We start from the raw sequence: 14,000 nt of genomic DNA on the forward strand, positions 1-14,000 counted from the left end.
ATCTGTTCTCTGATTGGATTGTTACATTTGTGATTGACATGACATTCACCAATCAGATGAAAGGAAGAAAAATAGGGTCAAAATTCGTAGTTGTAACTTGCAGGGTTTTTTTGGCTAAGTCCACACACAAATCTTTTTTTACGCACGCACAAATCTTTTTTACACATACAAATATTTTTTACACACGCACAAATCTTTTTTACACATACAAATATTTTTTACACACGCACAAATCTTTTTTACGCACGCACAAATCTTTTTTACACATACAAATCTTTTTTACATATACAAATCTTTTTTACACACACACAAATTCTTTCTCAGAATCAGAATCAGAATCAGAAAGGGTTTATTGCCAGATGTTGAGGAGGTTTACAACATTAGGAAATTGCTGCGGTGCTTCAGTGCAACATACTGTCATAAAAATATAAAAATAAGAATAAGAATTAAAAGTGCTAAGTGGATAGATATATACATGATATATACATGAGTGCAGGTGGTGATCAGTGCCAAACATGGAATGATGCAGTGAACACAGCGTAGGGTCATGTGTTAGTGGTGGGAACAGTCATATGGTTATTGTTCATGTGTCCGACAGCAGAGGGGAAGAAACTGTTCTTATGGCGAGAGGTTCTGGTGCGAATGGACCGGAGCCTCCTGCCTGAGGGGAGCAGGTCAAACAGACTGTGTCCAGGGTGAGAAGGGTCAGCTGAGATCCGAGCTGCACGCCGCAGTGTCCTGGAGGTGTACAGGTCCTGCAGAGATGGGAGTCTGCAGCCAATCACCTTCTCAGCAGAGCGCACAACACGCTGCAGTCTCTGTTTGTCCCTGATAGTGGCTCCAGCGTACCACACGGTGATGGAGGAGGTGAGGATGGACGCGATGATTGCAGTGTAGAACTGCATCATCGTCCGTGTTGGCAGGTTGAATTTCTTCAGCTGCCTCAGGAAGTACATCCTTTGCTGGGCTTTTTTAATGACGGAAGTGATGGTGGGCTCCCACTTCAGGTCCTGGGTGATGGTGGTACCCAGGAAGCGGAACGAGTCCACAGAGGTGATAGGGGTGTCAGTCAGGATGATGGGGGGGAGTGGAGCTGTGTGCTTCCTGAAGTCCACAATAATCTCCACTGTCTTCTGGGCATTCAGCACCAGGTTGTTGTGGCTGCACCAGGACACCAGACGTTCAACCTCCCTCCTGTAGGCAGACTCATCCCCGTCCGAGATGAGTCCGATAACGGTGGTGTCATCTGCAAACTTGATTAGCTTGACAGACTGGTGGGTGGAGGTGCAGCAGTTGGTGTACAGGGAGAAGAGCAGAGGAGAAAGAACACAGCCCTGAGGGGAGCCGGTGCTGATGGTCCGGGAGTCCGAGACATTCTTTCCCAGCCTCACATGCTGCTTCCTGTCCGTCAGGAAGTCAGTGATCCACCGGCAGATGGGATCAGGCACATTCATCTGGGAAAGCTTGCCTTGGAGATGGTCTGGGAGGATGGTGTTGAAGGCAGAGCTGAAGTCCACAAACAGGATCCTGGCGTAGGTTCCTGGGGAGTCCAGATGCTGCAGGATGAAGTGTAGGGCCATGTTGATGGCGTCATCTACAGACCTGTTGGCTCTGTATGCAAACTGCAGGGGGTCCAGGAGGGGGGCCGTGAGGGTCTTGAGATGGGAGAGAACTAGGCGCTCAAATGACTTCATGACCACAGATGTCAGAGCCACGGGTCTGTAGTCATTAAGTCCAGTGATCCTAGGTTTCTTGGGGACAGGGATTATGGTGGAGGACTTGAAGCAGGCAGGCACATGACATGCCTGCAGTGAGGAGTTGAAAATGCCAGAAAACACTGGGGCCAGCTCGTTTGCACAGTGTCTGAGGGTGGCAGGAGACACACCGTCTGGGCCGGGAGCTTTTCGAGCATTCAGATTCTTAAACTGCTTCCTCACATCTGCTTCATGAATATGAAGAGTTGTGGTGGGAGGAGGTGGTGTGAAATCCTCTTTTGTGTGGGGTGAGGAGGGGGGTGTTGCAGGTGAAGTGATTGAAGGTGGTGATGGCTCTATGGAGGGGGGAGAGGTGGGGGAATGAGTGTCCAAAGTGTCTCTATTGTTGGGGCCGTTGGAGGTGTGAAGGCTGCCTGATGGCTCGTCAAAACGGCAGTAGAAGTCGTTGAGGGTGTTGGCCAAGAGCAAGTCGTCAGTGGAGTGGGGGGTTTTAGGCTTGTAGTTGGTGATATTCCTAAAACCTTTCCACACAGAGGCTGAGTCATTCTCTGAGATCTGCTGCTGCATCTTCTCAGAGTGCTGATGTTTAGCAATGTCCACTTCTTTAGTGAACCTGTACTTGGCCTCTCTGTAGCAGTCCCTGTCTCCGCTTCTGAACGCCTTACTCTTTTCCAGCCACAGCTTTTTGAGTTTAGGAGTAAACCAGGGTTTGTCATTGTTATAACTCACCCTGGTGCGTGATGGCACAATGCTGTCCTCACAGAAGTGGATATAGGAGGTGACAGTGTCCGTAAACTCGTCCAAGCTGTTAGAAGCAGCCTTCATTGTGTCCCAGTCTGTAGACTCCAAACACGTGCGAAGCTCCTCCACAGCCTCGTTGCTCCACAGTTTTTTAGTCCTCACGACAGGTTTGGAGAGCTTCAGCCTCTGTCTGTACGCGGGGATTAGGTGGATCATGACGTGATCAGAAAGTCCGAGTGAAGCGCGGGGCACCGCACGATAGGCCCCGCTGATCGTGCTGTAACAGTGGTCTAATGTCCTCTCCTCTCTGGTCGGGCATTTAATATACTGCTTGTATTTGGGAAGCTCATGGCTCAGATTGGCTTCGTTAAAGTCCCCAAGAGCAATGATGAGAGAGTCCGGGAATGTCCGCTCCATGTGCAGTATCTGCTCCGCGAGTGCGCACTGAGCTGCCTGCGCATCTGCGTCTGGCGGGATGTAAACAGCGGCCAGGATGAATGAAGCAAACTCCCGCGGAGAATAAAACGGTTTGCAGTGAATGAAAAGGTATTCCAGAGAGGAAGAGCAGTGCTGAGCAATCACTGTTACATCTGTGCACCAGCCACTATTAATGTAGAAGCAGACATACAAACATACACATACAAATACTACACATACAAATCCTGATTTACAAGTACAAAACTGATTTACAAGTACAAAATATTTATGACCACATTTTGAGCCCATAGACCTGTAGCAGGCTTGAAATTTGAAATGAGCTCATTTAGTGGATGAAGTTGTATAATTTCTCAGTTTAAACATGTTGTGCTATTTATGTTCTGTTGTGAATAAAATATTGACTCGTGTAATTTGAAAGAACGACCCAACTTTTCTTGAAATCGGATTATAGCTCATGCTATTGTGCCTTGTTTGTTTTATTAAAATGAAGATTTCTTTATTATGCGGTTTGCCGGACATTTTTATTTTCTGTAGCTTCTAAAGTGAGCCATGGCAGAAAATTTTTAAGAACCACTGTCTTAAGCCAACATTCTTCTGATTGGTTGACCCTGATCAGCAGAAGATTTGAATAGCAGGTTGGTGAAACTCTTGAGCTTGGTCACCTGTGATTCTATATAACAGAGCCAAGTGTAGATGAAGCTGTCTAAAACTCTGCATTTAAAGAAGTCCTAAGCCTGAATTTCCCCCCTCGTTCTATTGTAATGAGTTTGAAATAAAGTGACTTGACTTGTGTAGGTTTTGTGAAGACGTTTGACCCCTTATTTGAGAGCTTCTTCGAGTCTAAAACCAAATCGTAAAGAGTCCCAGGTATTTAAACGCCAGTGGGGTTATCCTTTAAGAGTTTCACTGACCCAATGTTGATCATGTGCCTCATCACAGGAAGTGTGAAACAAGGTTTAGGTCATTATCACCAGAGGTTTTTGGTGAAACCATTATGAGACATTGCCTCATGCGATCATGTAACCTACTGAGGTCAACTAACACAAGATGTGAGTGGGGGGTTGAGGCGCCTGGGAAGGAATCTCAAAACTGTATTGTAGGCGGCAGACAGTCGGTGTTGTAAGCAACCCTCTCTGTTCAAAGGTCACAGCAACTATTTTTCCTGACCTATCATATGAGCACTTCGTACTGTCCCATCTCTAATCCATTGCTGACATCTCCTGGACCCTCTGCAATCTCCAATGAGATGATGCCGTGGTCAGTGATCCATTTGACATAGTACTACGTTTCATCCTCGATCCTCCAGTACCTAGACTCTTAAGGAAGTTATGCCAAGTTACTTTTTATCGACTTTAGTTCTACTTTCATTACCAGCATTCCGGCAATGCTTCAAAACAAGCTCTCCCAGCTGAGTGTCTGTTCCCATCTGGACCTGGATCACTATATTCCTGTCTGACAGGTAACAGCTTGTGTCACTGGGCGCGGACTCTCCAGCTCCAGTCACACTGAAAGTGATGCAGCAACCACAAACAGTAAAAAGTGAATCACATTTCACAACTTCAAGCAACAATGGGTGAATAATGTCTGGTATCAGGCATTAGACTAGATCTGAAATTTTTCTCAACTTTCCGTATAGCTAGTCATTCACGAATGTCTCTACCTTGCTAAGAAGCGAAACAAATCCTTTTTCAGTGCTTTTCCAACTTTACTATTAGAACACACTAACTTGGGGGCGATGTCAATTTTGTGCTCTGACATCTGACTTCCAAGGTAACTGGAATGCAGAAATAGTCAGGTGGTGGAAGGAAAATTTGGAGGATCTCCTTTAAAAGAACTATAGGTTATAGATAGAAGAACCAGAGATTTTGGATGAGGGTGCAACTGGTCTTCAGTTTGATGCTGAGCAAATTGATGCAGGTACTCTTAAGAGCTTAAAAAAAAAGACGCCTTGAGTTCTTTAAATCTTAAATCTTAGAGGCTTCTTTAGGTCTAAAAACAAAAGGTGGAAAGGTTGAAACCTCAAGATTTAGGTTTACTGGAAACTCACACACGCAGACTAGAACCTACTGTTTCCTCTAAAGCAGAGGGAGGAAAGGAATACAAACATTTAAAGAAAACTCTTAAAACCTGTGGTTATCCATCCGGGCCTTCATCAAATCAGCAAAGATGCACAGGAAAGAAGGTCAAACACCAACTAGAGAGAAACAGAAGGACAAACAGAACATTGTTATTCATTATGTCTCATGTTTGTCAAAGAAACTCTGGAGAATTTTCTCCAAGCATGACATACCAGTGCACTCAGCTACACTTTCCCAAAACTCCCAGACACAAACTAAAAAACATGGTGTATGCTGTGCAGCACATCAAGGAGTGTTACCTTGACAGTTTGCCTGGAAATATCACCAACTGTGCTAATGGGTTTTAAACTCACAAACTTGTAAATAAATATATTAAACTGTTCCAGGGCTCAGACTGTTGGTCCATCCTTCTGTCCTCTTATGACAGAACAAGCTTTCCAACCATCAACCCAACAACACTAATCTTGGTTTGGACCCAATCTCCCTGTAGGGAGGAATAAGAGCTTGGAGCGCGCACAGTAGTTTTTTGTCAGCTCGCCTATAATCCAGACTTTCTACTTCAGACGGTAAATAAACTTAGTGGAATGTTTCAGTGTTGCTTTGGTCAACCCCAGCCCTTTCCCACAGGATCTGCCTTCAACCAAAGCCTTCTCTGGTGAGAGGGATGAAGCACAAGGTTTTCTTTCCCAGGTTTACAAAGAAGCTTTGCAGGACCTATGCTTCAGAAAATGGCTAAAATTACTTACATACTGAATCTGAAAGGCAGGACACTGCAGTGCGCTCAAGCACTAATTAATTCCAATGCTGAATTATCCTATGCTGTTTATGAATAAGTTCAGATGTGTTTTTGTAAAAAGGACTAGCTCAGATTCCGCAGATATTGCATATTCATCATCCAACAAGGAAAACAAAGTGCTGCAGATTACTCCGTGGATACTCCTCCCTGAGGAGACAGGCAGGGAGGAAACGGTGCTTTGTGGTGCTTTCCTCCATGGCTTCAATGACGACATGGCAAGTGAGTTCGCTGCAAAAGATTTACCCATTCTCTTTATAAACTTGTTTCTATGTGCGTTAGGTTGGAAGACCATGTGCGTGAGCATCAACACCGCCGGACCAGCTGGGTCCATGAACTCTAATCCTATGGAATTTCCACATTCCTTAGAGCGTTTTTTTGCTGAGTAGCAAGCAGGCAGAGAACACATGGTGGTGTCAGATCCAAAGCCCATGCAGGTTGACAGTACTCATTTAACACTCTCAAACACTCTGCACCAATCCTGGCTTAACCCTCGACCTGTGTTTTCCATTTATTGTTGACATCGATGCTTCTGGTTCAGGGGAACCTGCAGTTCTGTTTCAGAGAAAGAATGACAAAATAAATCCATGTGACAGGAACCTAATGTCCCATCTGTCCACCATCATCTCATCGTTGTCGGCACCTTTGGAAATTAGGACCCTACACCACCGGGCAGAACATGTTCCCTCTAAGCCTGAAGGAAAAAAGAAGGAACACACACATGTAAAGGAAGCACTCAAAACGTGCGGCTATCCTAAATGGGCGTTCTTAAAGTCAGCAAAGAGGCACAGAAAAGAAGACCAGACACCAGCGAGGGAGGATAAGAAAGACAGATGCAACAACATTGTCATCCCCTATGTAGCCGGTGTATCAGAAAAACACAGGAGAGTTTTCTCCAAGCATGACATCCCGGTGCATTTCAGACCCAGCAACATGCTCAGACAAAAACTGGTTCACCCGAAAGACAAAACGCCAAAACACAGACTTAACAATGTGGTGTATGCTGTACAGTGCAGCGAGGAATGCCCAGACCTCTACATTGGAGAGACCAAACAGCCACTTCACAAGCGCATGGCACAACATAGAAGAGCCACCTCCACAGGACAAGACTCAGCAGTCCATCTGCATCTTAAGGATAAAGGACACTCTTTCGAGGATGCCAATGTTCACATGTTGGACAGAGAGGACAGATGGTTTGAAAGAGGCGTGAAAGAAGCCATCTATGTCCACTGTGAGCGACCATCTTTGAACAGAGGCGGTGGTTTATGACACCAACTGTCTGCCATCTATAATCCAGTTTTGAGTTCCCTCCCCAGACGCCTTAACACCCACTCACATCCTGGGCCAGCTGACCTCAGGAATTCGCATGATAAGGTGGGGCCAGGTTTCACAATGAGCTCATCCGAAACTCTGGCTGATTGGGACCCACACCCAGTTTCACACCTTGGCTCAGGCGATTAGAGGATCATCAGAGGGTCCTTTTGTCCCTCTGCGGGGGGATACTCCCACTAGGCTTAAATCTGGGACTCCCCACCATTTTACCTTAGAACTGAAGAAGCTTCTCGGATGAGAGGTGAAACGTCTTCAAGCAACTTAAAGAAGTCCAGACGCTTTTCTTTGCAATCTCCTTTGACTACGATGACCTGGATGACTGAGAACCTTCACAGACACACCTTTGGAAAGTGACCCAGTCCACACTACTGTCGCGAAATCGATCAATGTAGAGCAGTGTCACAAACCACGGAAGCCCCAGAAAAGTGCAATCAAACGATGAGTTTATTAACAGCCCGGAGAAAACATCAACATATGTCTTCCGACCAAAATACATGTCGTGGACACTTATAAAGCAGTGGGGTACACGCCCCCCCCCCCATGGCGTCAATTACAGATTAAAATAGGTTCAGACATTAGTCACAGTTAATCGTACATCTTTAATAGCTATAAACAGACATAGAACTTCTCTTTTCTATAACACCTTCCATACAAGGTAATAAACTTCAAGACAATGTCCTAAAATAAACAGCATGCTGACCATTGTCAAAGGAGCTTGTAAAGAAAAGCGTCTGGACTTCTTTAAGTTGCTTGAAGACGTTTCACCTCTCATCCGAGAAGCTTCTTCAGTTCTAAGGTCAAATGGCAGAGAGTCCCAGATTTAAACCCAGTGGGGGTATCCCCCCCAAAGAGGGACAAGTTTTTTTTTTTTAAAAATGTGTTGTGGCTGTAACATCAGCTATTGGTTTGTGGGATAACTGGTGGTTGGTTTGTAAAGACTTGTTTTAAAGCCTCCAAGCCTGTTGGCTTTTTTGAAAAAATGTTTAGGATGAGAGGTTGGGGTCATCAGCCTATGGCCTAAATAGAGCCCTGTCCTGTCCTAGTCTGATAGAATGAATTAGAGCAGAGATTGCGAACCAGGCCTTCTTTTCCAACAACAGTCTCTGAGATAAGCCAGGTGGTGTAGGGTCTTTATTTTGGTGGCCTCAGAATCTCATCTCCACTTTTTGCAGATGATGTGGTTCTATTACCTTCATCATTTGGTTACCTCCAACTTGCACTGGAGCAGTTTGCAGCCAAGTGGTGAGAATGAGAATCAACATTTCCAAGACCATGGTATTCAGTCGGAAATGAATTTAGTGGCCACTTTGAATCTGGGCAATCAATGCTCTGGTCACAAGCTCTGTGTAGTCTGAAAGAATGAAATTTCAGATACAAGTAGTGGAAAGTAGTTTCCTGCAAAGACTGGCTGGGCTCTCCTTTAGAGATAGGGTGAGAAACTTTGTAAATTGAGAGAGACAAAGTGGACTCACTGTTCCTCTACATGGAAAGGAGCCATTTGAGATGGTTTAGGCATCTAATTAGGATGCCTCCTGGATACCTCCTTGGGGAGATGAGAAATTGCATTTCTTGGCTGACTTGGATTTCCTCTCAAATGAGGTGGCCAGGATGAGGGAAATCTAGGTTTCTTCTCCATGCTGGATGATGTCATGGATGTGATGGCCACCAGTTTAGCTCTTCATGTGATGAGAGATGGATAAGTCTGACTGTAAAATCACCACCAAAATTGTTAGCCAATGAGCATACCACAGATCAGTTGTTCTCAAACTTTTTACAATGAGTACCACCTCATAAAATATATGGCTCTTGAAGTACTACCCTTATGACCAACATTAAAGTACAGTAGTATAGGCCTATTTAACACCACGAGCAGTTTACACAGACAATTTTATTTCTTATATGAATGTTATTTATTTTAACTGTCATAAACAGGATGTGACAAGCAGTGTTGGGTAAGTTACTTTAAAAAAGTAATTAATTACTATTACTAATTACTTAATCAATAATATTATCAATATATAAGTAACTTAATTACTCAATAAGTAATTTAACTAAATACTTATTAAAATCCCCATAAACCTTGAGTGGACAAAGAATAGAAATTAAACTCTTTAAATAATAAAGTCAACATGAAATAGTTTAGCCTTTTTGCTTCCTGAATCATCTTTATTACATTCTATAAAAAAACATTCTTTAATAATTACATTTTTTAGTAAGGAATGTAACTTTCTTTAGCTAAGAAACACAATTCTAGAATAACAAATATATTTTTCTGCAACATATCTGAATAACAAAAAAGCTTAACTTAAGAAATGTTATACATGACATATTTCACGCAGTAAACATTAAAATTTTTACATTTTCAAAGCAATGAGTAACATATTCATACATAATGTATGTAATCATGTCATGTGATTCAACAAAGTGAAGTTAACTCTGAACTTTAGTTAACAAACAGAACTCCTCTGAAACTTCCTCAAACCAATGAGCACCATATTTCCTGCATGCTGTATGCACTCATGTTTTCCAAAACATTTTTTGTACTACTTAGCTGTGTTGTTTTTGAAAAAGTTGTTGTATCTCATTAATGTAAGTCTCTCAAAGCGTTCACTTGACAGTCTGTTCCTTCTGGGTGTAAGCACAAGATTGCCGAGGCTAAAAAGCCTTTCGACTGGTGCACTTGATGGTGTGGCTGTGTTGTACCTCAGTGAAATGGCCTTAATCCTGGGAAACTGGCTAAGAACACCCAGCTCAGACCCAGCAGATTTCAAATATTCCATCACCTCTGTTTCAGCAGAGTAGGTACAGTCGTCCTCCTCAAATGAAAAAAAGTCATCAGTGGAGTTAGCAGGGTTCTTGTGATCTTGAGCAGGTTGTTGGTCTTCAAGAGACAACCCACGGCACTCTGTAGTAAGCATTGCCCTAACCATGTCTTTTTTCTCTTCTTCTCTGATCCAGCGTGACTTAAATTTAGGCAAAGTGACTGCAGCCAGGAGAGCTTCTTTATTGTCCATCATTGAGGAAAAGCGCACCTTGATCGCCTATAAGAAAAAAATACATCAGACACTTCACATAAGAGCATGATAAATAAAACAAAAATTTATTTTAGGGTAAGGCTACATATACAGGGAGTGCAGAATTATTAGGCAAATGAGTATTTTGTCCACATCATCCTCTTCATGCATGTTGTCTCACTCCAAGCTGTATAGGCTCGAAAGCCTACTACCAATTAAGCATATTAGGTGATGTGCATCTCTGTAATGAGAAGGGGTGTGGTCTAATGACATCAACACCCTATATCAGGTGTGCATAATTATTAGGCAACGTCCTTTCCTTTGGCAAAATGGGTCAAAAGAAGGACTTGACAGGCTCAGAAAAGTCAAAAATAGTGAGATATCTTGCAGAGGGATGCAGCAGTCTCAAAATTGCAAAGCTTCTGAAGCGTGATCATCGAACAATCAAGCGTTTCATTCAAAATTGTCAACAGGGTCGCAAGAAGCGTGTGGAAAAACCAAGGCGCAAAATAACTGCCCATGAACTGAGAAAAGTCAAGCGTGCAGCTGCCAAGATGCCACTTGCCACCAGTTTGGCCATATTTCAGAGCTGCAACATCACTGGAGTGCCCAAAAGCACAAGGTGTGCAATATTCAGAGACATGGCCAAGGTAAGAAAGGCTGAAAGACGACCACCACTGAACAAGACACACAAGCTGAAACGTCAAGACTGGGCCAAGAAATATCTCAAGACTGATTTTTCTAAGGTTTTATGGACTGATGAAATGAGAGTGAGTCTTGATGGGCCAGATGGATGGGCCCGTGGCTGGATTGGTAAAGGGCAGAGAGCTCCAGTCCGACTCAGACGCCAGCAAGGTGGAGGTGGAGTACTGGTTTGGGCTGCTATCATCAAAGATGAGCTTGTGGGGCCTTTTCGGGTTGAGGATGGAGTCAAGCTCAACTCCCAGTCCTACTGCCAGTTTCTGGAAGATACCTTCTTCAAGCAGTGGTACAGGAAGAAGTCTGCATCCTTCAAGAAAAACATGATTTTCATGCAGGACAATGCTCCATCACACGCGTCCAAGTACTCCACAGCGTGGCTGGCAAGAAAGGGTATAAAAGAAGAAAAACTAATGACATGGCCTCCTTGTTCACCTGATCTGAACCCCATTGAGAACCTGTGGTCCATCATCAAATGTGAGATTTACAAGGAGGGAAAACAGTACACCTCTCTGAACAGTGTCTGGGAGGCTGTGGTTGCTGCTGCACGCAATGTTGATGGTGAACAGATCAAAACACTGACAGAATCCATGGATGGCAGGCTTTTGAGTGTCCTTGCAAAGAAAGGTGGCTATATTGGTCGCTGATTTGTTTTTGTTTTGTTTTTGAATGTCAGAAATGTATATTTGTGAATGTGGAGATGTTATATTGGTGTCACTGGTAAAAATAAATGATTGAAATGGGTATATATTTGTTTTTTGTTAAGTTGCCTAATAATTATGCACAGTAATAGTCACCTGCACACACAGATATCCCCCTAAAATAGCTAAAACTAAAAACAAACTAAAAACTACTTCCAAAAACATTCAGCTTTGATATTAATGAGTTTTTTGGGTTCATTGAAAACATGGTTGTTGTTGTCTGTGAAGGTTCTCAGTCATCCAGGTCATCGTAGTCAAAGGAGCTTGCAAAGAAAAGCGTCTGGACTTCTTTAAGTTGCTTGAAGACGTTTCACCTCTCATCCGAGAAGCTTCTTCAGTTCTAAGGTAAAATGGTGGAGAGTCCCAGATATAAACCTAGTGGGAGTAACCCCCCACAGAGGGACAAAAGGACCCCCTGATGATCCTCTAATCGCCTGAGCCAAGGTGTGAAACTGGGTGTGGGTCCCAATCAGCCAGAGTTTCGGATGAGCTCATTGTGAAACCTGGCCCCACCTTATGGGAATTCCTGAGATCAGATGGCCCAGGATGTGAGTGGGCGTTAAGGCGTCTGGGGAGGGAACTCAAAACTGGATTATAGATGGCAGAGAGTTGGTGTCGTAAACCCCCCGCCTCTGTTCAAAGATGGTCGCTCACAGTGGACATAGATGGCTTCTTTCACTCCTCTTTCAAACCATCTGTCCTCTCTGTCCAAAATGTGAACATTGGCATCCTTGAAAGAGTGTCCTTTATCCTTAAGATGCAGATGGACTGCTGAGTCTTGTCCTGTGGAGGTGGTTCTTCTGTGTTGTGCCATGCGCTTGTGAAGTGGCTGTTTGGTCTCTCCAATGTAGAGGTCTGGGCATTCCTCGCTGCACTGTACAGCATACACCACATTGTTAAGTCTGTGTTTTGGCGTTTTGTCTTTCGGGTGAACCAGTTTTTGTCTGAGCGTGTTGCTGGGTCTGAAATGCACCGGGATGTCATGCTTGGAGAAAACTCTCCTGTGTTTTTCTGATACACCGGCTACATAGGGGATGACAATGTTGTTGCATCTGTCTTTCTTATCCTCCCTCGCTGGTGTCTGGTCTTCTTTTCTGTGCCTCTTTGCTGACTTTAAGAACGCCCATTTAGGATAGCCGCACGTTTTGAGTGCTTCCTTTACATGTGTGTGTTCCTTCTTTTTTCCTTCAGGCTTAGAGGGAACATGTTCTGCCTGGTGGTGTAGGGGTTACTGAAGTTTAGCTAGCTGGTATATAATGATGTGCTACGTGACCGCTAGCGACACAGCTATGTTAGCATAATATAAACAAGCTAACTTTTTTTTCCACTCGATAAAAGTTAACGTGAGTGTTCTCGGTGGTCAGGAACAAATGTAATCGCATGGCAGGATGCTGTAAAAGGACCAAACTTCAGCCAGGAGAACAACTGAGATAATCCATCCACAATACGAGGTTAGTCATTCATATACTGCTGCATGGAATGGGCTGTAGCTATATCCTAAGGTTTTAAAAACTGAGCTAAAATAAATGATTAGCGGTAATAAAAGCCAAGGGAGGTCAACAGTGATCACTGACTGTTTTAGGAGCTTTTTGAGATCAAATAGAAGAAAATACATAACATTAAACATGTTAACAACACAAAAGCCATATTAAACGCAGACTACTTTAGGCCCGGAAGTAGGATTCGTCGCGTCATCACTGAACAACCGGATTGACAGCGGCCGATAATTTTTTCTCCCCAGGACATAGCTTACATATTACCGTAATGTTTTTGTCTGCTTGTTTTAGAAAAGTGAAGTGACGGGAGTATTTCCATTTCATAAAACAGGCCCTTGCTTCAGCCGAGTCCGACATCTTCCGCTGTAGAATACGACTATGCGGCAAACTGGTGTGAAATGACGTACAGCTGCACTATAGCGATGTTAAAGCGGCAGAGTTTATTTTTACCTTTAGAAGATAAATTATTGAAATTAAATAATGATTTTCAGCGAGTTTAGTTATTTTACAATGTAATGCAAGTACATTGTAAGTAACTGTATTTAAAATACCTAAAAATGAACAGTAATTAGTTACTCTACTTTTTCAGTGGAAAAGTAATTTAAATACAGTAACACCCAACACTGGTGACAAGTGATAATAATAACAACTGTACTGCATTAAAACATTCAAAGCAGGTGGGATATCCAATCTTTAAGTGATGACCTGATGAAACCTGCTTCCTGCTTCACTGTGTTTATATTATGTTAACCATAGCTGTGTGGCCAGCCAACACAGAGCACATCATTATATACCAGCTAGCCCAACTTCAGTAACCCTACAAACGCCACTGCTGTTTAGTTTTCTGTCTTAATTTAGGTTGGAAGTGATTGCAGAGCTGTATGTTTTAATTTTTGCTGTGGCGGTTAAGCTGCCGGATTTTAGGGCTTCATAACCCTTCTTGCTTGGCAAGTTTTACTAGCTGAGCTAGTAGTTAGCAAGTATTTGCAGGCA

This window comes from Simochromis diagramma, unplaced genomic scaffold (assembly GCF_900408965.1).
Source record: "Simochromis diagramma unplaced genomic scaffold, fSimDia1.1 OVJJ01000320.1, whole genome shotgun sequence".
NCBI lineage: Eukaryota > Metazoa > Chordata > Actinopteri > Cichliformes > Cichlidae > Simochromis > Simochromis diagramma.